At 50.2% G+C, this 8,864-nt stretch overlaps 1 long non-coding RNA gene across 2 annotated transcripts; it reads left to right on the top strand.

Annotated features, from left to right (window-relative positions):
* Window positions 1-269: 269 nt before the first annotated feature.
* On the top strand, window positions 270-8,042 carry LOC141548665 (uncharacterized). Of its 2 annotated transcripts, none has more exons than XR_012484021.1 (5): window positions 270-609; window positions 2,016-2,429; window positions 3,403-3,470; window positions 3,715-3,793; window positions 7,628-8,042. It is a non-coding gene; the product is annotated as an uncharacterized LOC141548665 (long non-coding RNA). The 2 variants fall into 2 exon arrangements; XR_012484020.1 differs by having other exon boundaries at window positions 2,016-2,603.
* Window positions 8,043-8,864: the final 822 nt, after the last annotated feature.

Genomic DNA, 8,864 nt, shown 5'->3' with positions numbered 1-8,864 from the left:
TGACCTGTGTCTGCATTGGGAGGAGGAGGGGGGTCCACAAAAGGAGGATTGAGAGAAGAGAGAGAAGAGTTTTTGCTGGGGTCAAGGCTCTGAGAAGGCAGCAAGCTGAGCTCCAAAAAGCTCTTCTTATCCATTACTCCTCCTCCTGTTCTTTTTCCTCATTCTCCTCCTTCTTCTCCTCCTCCTCCTCTTTCTCCTCCTCCTCCTCCTCCTTCTCCCCCTGGCCAACTTTTGCAATTGGAAATAGCTGAGAGCCCCTGCCAGACACAGGGAAGAAAAGACACAGTCTGTCTGAGGTCTGCTCAGACACACCCTTGCCTGCAATTTGACTATTTGGGGGGGGGGCCTCAGCCACAGGCTGCCGGAGGGGAGAAAGAAGATCCCAGCGGCCAGCTGAAGTTGTCTAGCCCAGAGTCCTCTAGGAACGGCAAGAAACAGCCAACTGACACATCCCAGAAAGCTCCGGGCTTCTGCTGCCATCCAAACAGCCCCTCTTCGTTCCTTGAAGATGAAGCTTCTGCATCGAAAAGCCCCATGTCCTCAGGAAGACTGGAATTCTAGGCCACCGGCAAGTGTCCCATCGGGTCACCAACTTTGGGTTGACATTAGGTAAGTCCCTTCTCTCTAGCCCTCAGATTCCTCTTCTGTAAATGAGGAGGTCATATGAGATGACCTTACTGAATCTGGAGTCACAGGACCTATGTTTAAATGTGGGAGTGTGGGAAAAGTCTCTCCCACCCCAGCCTCAGTTTCTTCATCTGTTAAAAAAGGGAAAGTCTCTCTCCCCCAGCCTCAGTTTCTTCATCTGTTAAAAAAGGGAAAATCTCTCTCCCCCAGCCTCAGTTTCTTCATCTGTTAAAAAAGAGAAAGTCTCTCTCCCCCAGCCTCAGTTTCTTCATCTGTTAAAAAAGGGAAAGTCTCTCTCCCCCAGCCTCAGTTTCTTCATCTGTTAAAAAAGGGAAAGTCTCTCTCCCCCAGCCTCAGTTTCTTCATCTGTTAAAAAAGAGAAAATCTCTCTCCCCCAGCCTCATTTTCTTCACCTCTTAAAAGAGGAGCTTGAACTAGATAGTTTCTGAGGTCCCTTTTGGCTTTCGATGTGCAATCCTATGATCTCGAGGCTCCTCGGGGCTAGTCTCTGTTCCGTGTTCTGAGATCCCCATTTGCTTTGACCTTCTCTGTTCTAATGCAGGGGTGTTTAAATGTGGGTGTCCTGGATGCCGTGAGCCTATGGCCCCTTTCTCTGGACTGGGTTTTTAATGGGTAAAGGATCATACACAGGATCACAAAGAAAACCAATTTTACTGAGATGCGGTTATTGAAATATGTTTATTAAAAAAAAAAAAAAAAAGGTTCACCGACCCCAGGTTAAGAACCCTGTCTCTCCAGCCCTGACATTTTCTGCTCTATGTTCTGTCTCTCCCAGAATTCATGGGTTCTCTTAGTAATAAGAGCTATCATCTAGCTAGTCCCTTCTGGTTGTAAGCTGTCTGATCCACATGATCTCATGCGTCCTGCTGAGAGAGCTGCTATTATTATCTGCAATGTAAAGTGTAGAAGACCAAGACTGAAATCAGTACCATTTCCAGGATCTCCATTCAGGTCTGTCCCGATCCTGAGCGCGCCTTGGCTGCCCCAACTGACCAGGCTCCCGAGGTCTTCCTAGCTCTGTGGAACCCATGTATTCCTGTGCAGTGAGCTCCTGTACGCCTAGAATTTTCCACGGTGAAGATTCTAGAACAGAACCTGGGATCACATGACATGAGGGAACCAACAAGGGGCTGTTTCTGAACAGCTTTCCCGAGGGCTTGTTGCTTGGTCAACCTGGGTTCTGCCATTTTGGAATACAGAGCTAGACTGGGCCAAGCTAGGCTGGGGTAGGCAGGGCAGAATGGGGGGGGGGGGCGCTCATCTGTGTTGGGCCTATTTTAGCTAGCAGTGGGCGGAGCTGAGCTGAGCTGGACAGTGGTGGGCTGAGCCGAGCCAAGCTGACCCTTTTCTCCATGTTTCCTTTGAAGGTCACCCATCAGCTCCCTTTCTGGCAAGTTTCCCGAAGCGCCATCTTCCAGCTGACCTTGTTCTCCATAAGTACTTATTTAATCATGTCTCACTGTGAAGAGCTTCAATGCTTCTCCATTCCTTTGGTTCATGGGACTTTGAGCCCCTGCCTTGCTTTCCCATCCCTACCGTCACCTCCCCAACAGACAATGGCTTTGCCGTGTGCCCAGCTTCTCTGCCTCCTTGCTTCTTTCCCCTCCCCCCACTCCACCCCAAATCTCTCTGTTTGTCTCAACTGTCTGGTGGCTGTTCACAATGCTTTGTCCCTTGCCGCCAAAACCGCTAGCTATAGCTCTGGCTCCCGTGAGGATCCCGCCTGAGGTCCTCACCGTGACAAGGAACACACGGGCCGCCTTTCCTGCATCTGAGATCAGGTAAGAGAATGGATTTTGAAAAAGTGTTATGCCAAAGCAAAGATTGAAACCATCTCTTCTTTCAAAGCCTTCCTCCCCGCCCTGCGGCCCCCCCCAAGAAGGCCCGAGTAGGTGGGAGATCTCCGAGCTAGCTGAGGAGGGAGCATGTGGAATCACTCAGACATCAAGGGACTGGTAACACCCAAACTCATTTTCCCAGTGATACAGGGCCGGGCCCCCGCCATCGGCTTTGGCTGTCGCTACCACCCAGCTCTCTTCCCAGGGCTGCAGACACAGCCCGGAGCCCCCCCAGAGCGGGACTTTGTCCTTTTTTGGCCCAGATATTGTCTATTGTGTGAGAGGGGCAGTCATCCTTTGTGGGGCTGGGACATATTAAGTGCTGGGGGTTGCCACCCAAACAATAAGCTCAGAATGAATCACAGTCCTAGAGGAGGGATGACACCTCAGATCCATCATGTGACACCATGGGGGTCTGTCTTCCCACTAGCCTCTCTGTCGGCCGTCTGATGCTTTCTAGCTGAGACCCGCAAGAAACATGGCTGACGGCGATATTATCTCAGAACATCGTACTGGGACAGTTCCCCCTGGGCCGTAGCTCTCTGAGGAGGGAACTCTCCCAATAGGCTCAAATATTCTGAGATAATCTAGAGCACTCCTTCACTGATACCGAGGCCATCGTGTCACTAAAGAGGCAGTGACTCAGAGAATTTGCTTTCAAATCCTGCTTCAGCCACTAGCTGGGGTATCAGGCAAGGCCCTTCATTTCCCTGGTCAGAGGAGGGAGTTGGATTGAAGGAGCCCCAAAGTTCCTTCCAACTCTCAACCTCGAACACCCAGTTGCCTTGAGGCTAGACCTCAGTCCCTCCTTCTACCCAAGGCCCACGGATAGCAAAAAGTCCTCTTCTTCCCTGACAGGAAGAGTTTAGAGCTGTAGGGGTTCTTATCAGCTCAATCCAACCCTGTAATTTTACAGAGGAAGAAACCGAGGCCCAGAGAACTTGACTTGACCAAAAATCATACAGATAGCAGAACCAGACCCAGGTAATTTCAAATCCCCTCAGGTTTTGTCACTTCTTACCTATGTGACCTCAGCCCAGTTACTTCCCTTCTCTGGGCCTCAGTCTCCACCTCTGTCAAATTAGGAAGGGGATCTAAATGACTTCTGAGGTTCTGGAAATTTGACAAGCCAGACCCTGGGCCCAAAGAGAACTAGACCCCTAAACCTGAAAGAAATTTGGCTTTAGAAAGAGCCGAGCTTTGAATAAGCTCAGAATTTCTGTTTCAGGCTACCGCGCCGTTGGAGAGAAGAGAAAGGATGGTCAAAGGGAAACTGGAGAGTTGCTGTCTGTCCCTGGAAGACGCAGGTAAAAACTGGCCGGCCGGCCTGTCACGCGTCCAACCTGTGCGCTGTGGCAGGGGAACTGCCCGGAATATGGGGTGGGGGGGTGAGGGGTGGTGCCCTTCTGAGTGCAAGCCTGTGATGATTATCTCTGATTGACAGATTGGGGCTCAATCAGGGAACATCTGAGGCAACCCCAGAGGGGTTGCACCTACTGAACACCACGGGGCCTTGGTGAAAGAGGGCTCCAGATGGTAGTCTGAGCAAATAAAGTGCCATTCTTCACAAAGCAAAATGCCATGCAGGGGCAGGGACGCATATCTTGGGGAACCAGGATAGGTTTCAGAGGATCATGGATTCATAGGCATCAGGCTGGCGGGGGGGGGGGGGTGGTAGGAGGGACAGAGGTAGGGCTAACGGGCTAAAAGGCGCAGTTAGCCTTGGGCTCCTGGACTGCAAGGCCCAACGTTTTCATATCATACCTTGCATGGTGAATACAAATAATCAATATATGATCATAGATTTAGAGCTGGAAGCGTCACCTAGCAGACCCCCTCATTCTGAAGGCTCCAGGGAAGGGAAGGAATTTGTGTAACAAGTTGTTACTTGTGTAACAAAGTGTGTAACTTATGTAACAAAATGTGTAACTTGTGTAACAAAGTGCGTAACTTATGTAACAAAATGTGTAACAAAGTTACACAAGTCACTAGAAAGGTGGGACTTCCACCCAGGGCGGGAGTCCCCAACAAAAGGCACCAACTCTGTCTGCTAAACTGCTTTGCTCTGCCATGTGTAATATTCCAGTGCATTCATATTTCCTCTGCTAGTTCTCATTTGGGCCCCACAACCACCCGTTGAGGGCGAGAGAACACGTGTTATTTCCATTTTACAGATGAAGTTAGGCTAGTGGATAGAGCGCCAGCCCTGAAATCAGGAGGACCTGAGTTCAAATCTGATCTCAAGACACTTATCACTTCCTAGTTGTGACCCTGGGCAAGTCCCTTCACCCCAATTGCCTCAGCAAAAAAGAAACAAACCACCCCCAGCTGAAGCTGTTGGGACCCAGAAAGTGGAAGTGATTGCATAAGGTCACTCTGATAATAAGTGCAGAGCTGGATTTGAATCCCAGGTACCAGGCAGCTTCCCCCATTCAGAATTTCTTAGTGGAGGGAGCTCCCTGGAACCTGAGTTAAATCAGAGATCCCTATTTATATATTTATATATATATTATTTGTTTATTCATTCATTCATTTGTTTATTTGTTTATTTTTTCCCTGAGGCAATTGGGGTTAAGTGACTTGCCCAGGGTCACACAGCTTGGTTATGTGTCTGAAGTCACATCTGAACTCAGGTCCTGCTGACTCCAGGGCTGGTGCTCCATCCACTGCACCCACCTTACTGCCCTCAATCCCTATTTATTTTCAAGCCTCTAGAACACATTCAGGGCATAGCTGACTGGGTCCTCCAACCTTGGGGCTCCCCTTATGTGCTGCTGTAACTCAGGGATACTCGACCAGCGTAGGCAGTTCCCCTTTTGTTTGTCCCATGTGCTGAAGAGCTCCATATGATCTTTGAGGGGGAAAAGGGTGTTGACTTGAAGTGATGGAGTTTGCTAGCCCCCCTTCTCTCCCTCCACAGCACACCTACCTTCCGGCTGGCTCGGAGCCCAGGTAGAGCTGTCCATTGAGATCCTGGACAGGATGTGAGCTGGGAACTTTCCTTTCAGGGGAAAGTTAGAGCAGGGGATGAGGGCCAAGGCACCTGGCAAGCCTGGACAGGTTGACCCAGGAGGGAAGAAAGGAGTTTAGCCACTAAAAGAAGAAAACCGGCCCACAAAAAACGTTTCTGTCTATGTGGTCAGTAGGTTGTCAATGACTCTCCCCACTCCTGCCCTAACCCCTCTCAGGAGCTCTTTTTTTTCCCTCTGAGGCAATTAGGGTTAAGTGACTTGCCCAGGGTGACACAGCCAGGAAGTGTTAAGTGTCTGAGACCAGATTTGAACTCAGGTCCTCCTGACTTCAGGGCTGGTGCTCTATCCACTGCGCCCCTCTCAGCAGCTCTTGCTGACCACTCTGGAAGCCTCAGTACGTTGGCTCTGTGTGAAGCCATTGGTGATCAGATCTCAGGATCCGAGGTTTAGAAGGATCCTGGATGGATCAGCCAATCCAACTCATTTTTGGTGTGTTTTTTTTTTTTTTAAAGTTTTTTCTGCTCAAATTTTGTTTGAATTGCCTTACATGTTCAGGCCTGGGAACAAGAGGCAGAGAGAGAGTCCAAGCAAACTCTGAAGCAGGAGTCCCCCCAAAAAGATCAAAAAACCCCAGAGAGAGGCTCCACACAATCAAGCAAAACCAAGAGGGTGGTCGTCAAGACTGTCCACACAGCTGGGCCCAGAGGTCTCAGGCGTAAGCAGGGAGGGACTTCCAAGTCATCACCCCGGGCTCCAGCCCAGGTCTCTGGGCCTCTCTCTATCCTGTTCCTGCTGCAGCTTAGCTGAGCGTGTTCCCCTGTGGGAGGGAAGGCAGGCTTGCAGCACACCAAGCCCCACTCCCCTGGTTGGCGTTGCCGACCCCCAAATGGTTCCTTCCCTAGCCCCCTGCCACATCCCCACCCCACCCCCGTCCATCTGTATCCCCAGGCTCTCCTCCTTCCCACAGGCCCCTGCTTCCTGACTATCTGGGAGGTTAGATGGCCTCGGGCCAGGCTAGATCTCATTTGGTTTTTTCTGGATCTTTTCTTCAAACTTCCTCAAACCCCTACAAGATTCTAGCTTAGGCACTGGCCGATTTTGAAGCTGTTCACTGGCATTCTGGGTACCGGGGTCCTCCAGAGTGGGGGGTCTTCTCAGCGAAGCTACTGGCAGAAGGGGCCTAGCTCAGATGTTCTGGCTGGCCTGCTAACGAGGCCTAGGACACGGGCTCCATCCCCTGGGGGGGGGCAGTAAGCTTTGCTCTGTTCCATGCCTGATGGAGAAGCCAGCCCCACAGTAGGGCTCCTGCTTGGCTACCAGAACAGCTGCAGAAGATGAAGTACCCAGGCAGAATATCTGAGTTCAAATCCAGCCTCCGACACTAGTGATGTGATCCTGGGCAAGCCACGTAACTGTCTTTTGCCTCAGTTTGCTCAATTGTCATATGGAGCCAATAATGCCTGCCCCCAGAGTTGTTGTGAGAACGTGTAAAATGCTTTAGGTCTACTTCTCACCTGTATTATATCCTGTCAAGTGCCATGTCTAGATCTAAGTACCAGGATCAAGAGGGAATCACATTAGAAGCTGCTTGGTTCCCAGAGTGCCCGACGGAGATTGGCAGCTAGGGATCAGAGATACGATGGGAGCCGGAGTCGAAAGAGCACCAAACTTGATCCAAAAGTCTGTATTTGAGGGGACAGCTAGCTGGTGTAGTGAATAAAGCATCAGCCCTAAAGTCAGAGACAGCTACCGCCTGGATGAGAGCATCAGGATCCAAAAAGTTCTCACCAGATCAGAGCATTGAGCTGAATCTATTCAGCTAAAATTCAATAGGATTAAATGTAAAATCTGACACTTGTGGGGTAGCCAGATAGTGTAGTGGATAGAACACCAGCCCTGAAATCAGGAGGACCTGAGTTCAAATCTTGCACCAGACACTTAACACTTCCTAGTTGTGTGACCCTGGGCAAGTCACTTAACCCCAGCCTCAGGAAAAAAAAAGAAAAGAAAAGAATAAATCACAAGTATTGAAAGACATACAGGCATAAGTAATGGCAGCTCCTTCCTTCCAAATATCAGAAATCGACATGGAGTGGGAGAGATGGCTAGATATTGTGCCCTACTGATGAGGTCTTAGTGAGGGCATTGACTGGCATGTTTTCCTGACAGGGCACTGCTGTGGGCACATCATGGGGCCTCAGACAACATGTTGTTGATGGCCAATAACTGCCCTCATCTATATCCTTGGAGGAAGAGGCCCTGCAGAGAACTCTGGCCATCTGTGTCTTGGACAGGGCCTTACAAACCAGAGGATGATGACGGAGGAAGGAGACATCGGCGGAGCGGGGAGTTCCTGGCCCAAGCTGGGATCTGGGAACCACGGGACAACGAGCAGGTAGTCGGAGAACAACAGGGGAGCTTTGGGATCAAGCCTTCTGGACCAAGCCAGAACTGAGGACCAGCTCAGATCGGATGGCTTGAAGGAGCAAACCCAGAGCCCACCGGTCACTGGGACTATGGATACTGGGGAGGGCCGAAGAAGCTGTTTTCTTACTGCCCGTTTTCCTCTTGGGAGTGTATGAGTGTGGGGAGATGCCCTGGCATGGGGCGGGGGGGGGGAGGAGGGAAAGGGAAAAGGCCCAGCCGGGGAGTACTAGAAGTGTGGAAGGTTGTTCATGAGACACGAGGGTCTGTTCTCACCTAAAGGTAATTATGCCTGACACTTGACTCTTTTTCATTTAATTGAATTGATTTTTTTTAATAAAGCTTGTTCTTTTTAAAACACATGCACGGATAATTTGTCAATATTGACCCTCGCCTAGCCTGGTGGTTCAGATTTTTCTCCTCCTTCCCCCTCCCTCCCTTCCCCTAGATGGCAGGCAATCCAGGACATGTTAAACATGTTGAATATATGTTAAATCCAATATGTAGAAACATACTTATACAATTCTCTTGCTGCACAAAAAAATCAGGAAAAAAAAGAAAGTAAATGAATAAGAAAAGAAAACGCACTGCTTGACTCTTAACTGCCCCTTGGGGGGGGGGGGGCATTGGGGAAGAACAGAACCATCCATATGGGATGGAATAAAGTCTTCCGGGGGGGACCATGATCTCCTCAGTTTAGAGGCTCACACCATTAGTCTCGAAGGCTACCAACTGGCACTAGTGTTCTCATGAGGCCATAGATCAGGAATCCCTGGGATCTCGGGCACTAGAATGTAAATGCCAGCATTGAGCACAAGTTCTACTGGGGCACAGGTGTCAGGGGGGGAACCGTGTCTCTGAGGGCCGGCCCAGCTTGGGATAGAAAGATCCCTCTTGAGAAGCTTGGCAGCCTGGTGATGGGCAGCCTGGGCACAAGACCCCAGGAAATCAGTTCTTTAGAAACTCCTCTCTAGTCCCGATG

The sequence above is a fragment of the Sminthopsis crassicaudata genome, chromosome X (assembly GCF_048593235.1).
Source record: "Sminthopsis crassicaudata isolate SCR6 chromosome X, ASM4859323v1, whole genome shotgun sequence".
Lineage (NCBI taxonomy): Eukaryota > Metazoa > Chordata > Mammalia > Dasyuromorphia > Dasyuridae > Sminthopsis > Sminthopsis crassicaudata.
The sequence above is the reverse complement of the archived record's forward strand: the minus strand, read 5'-3'. Positions and strand labels throughout refer to the sequence as shown.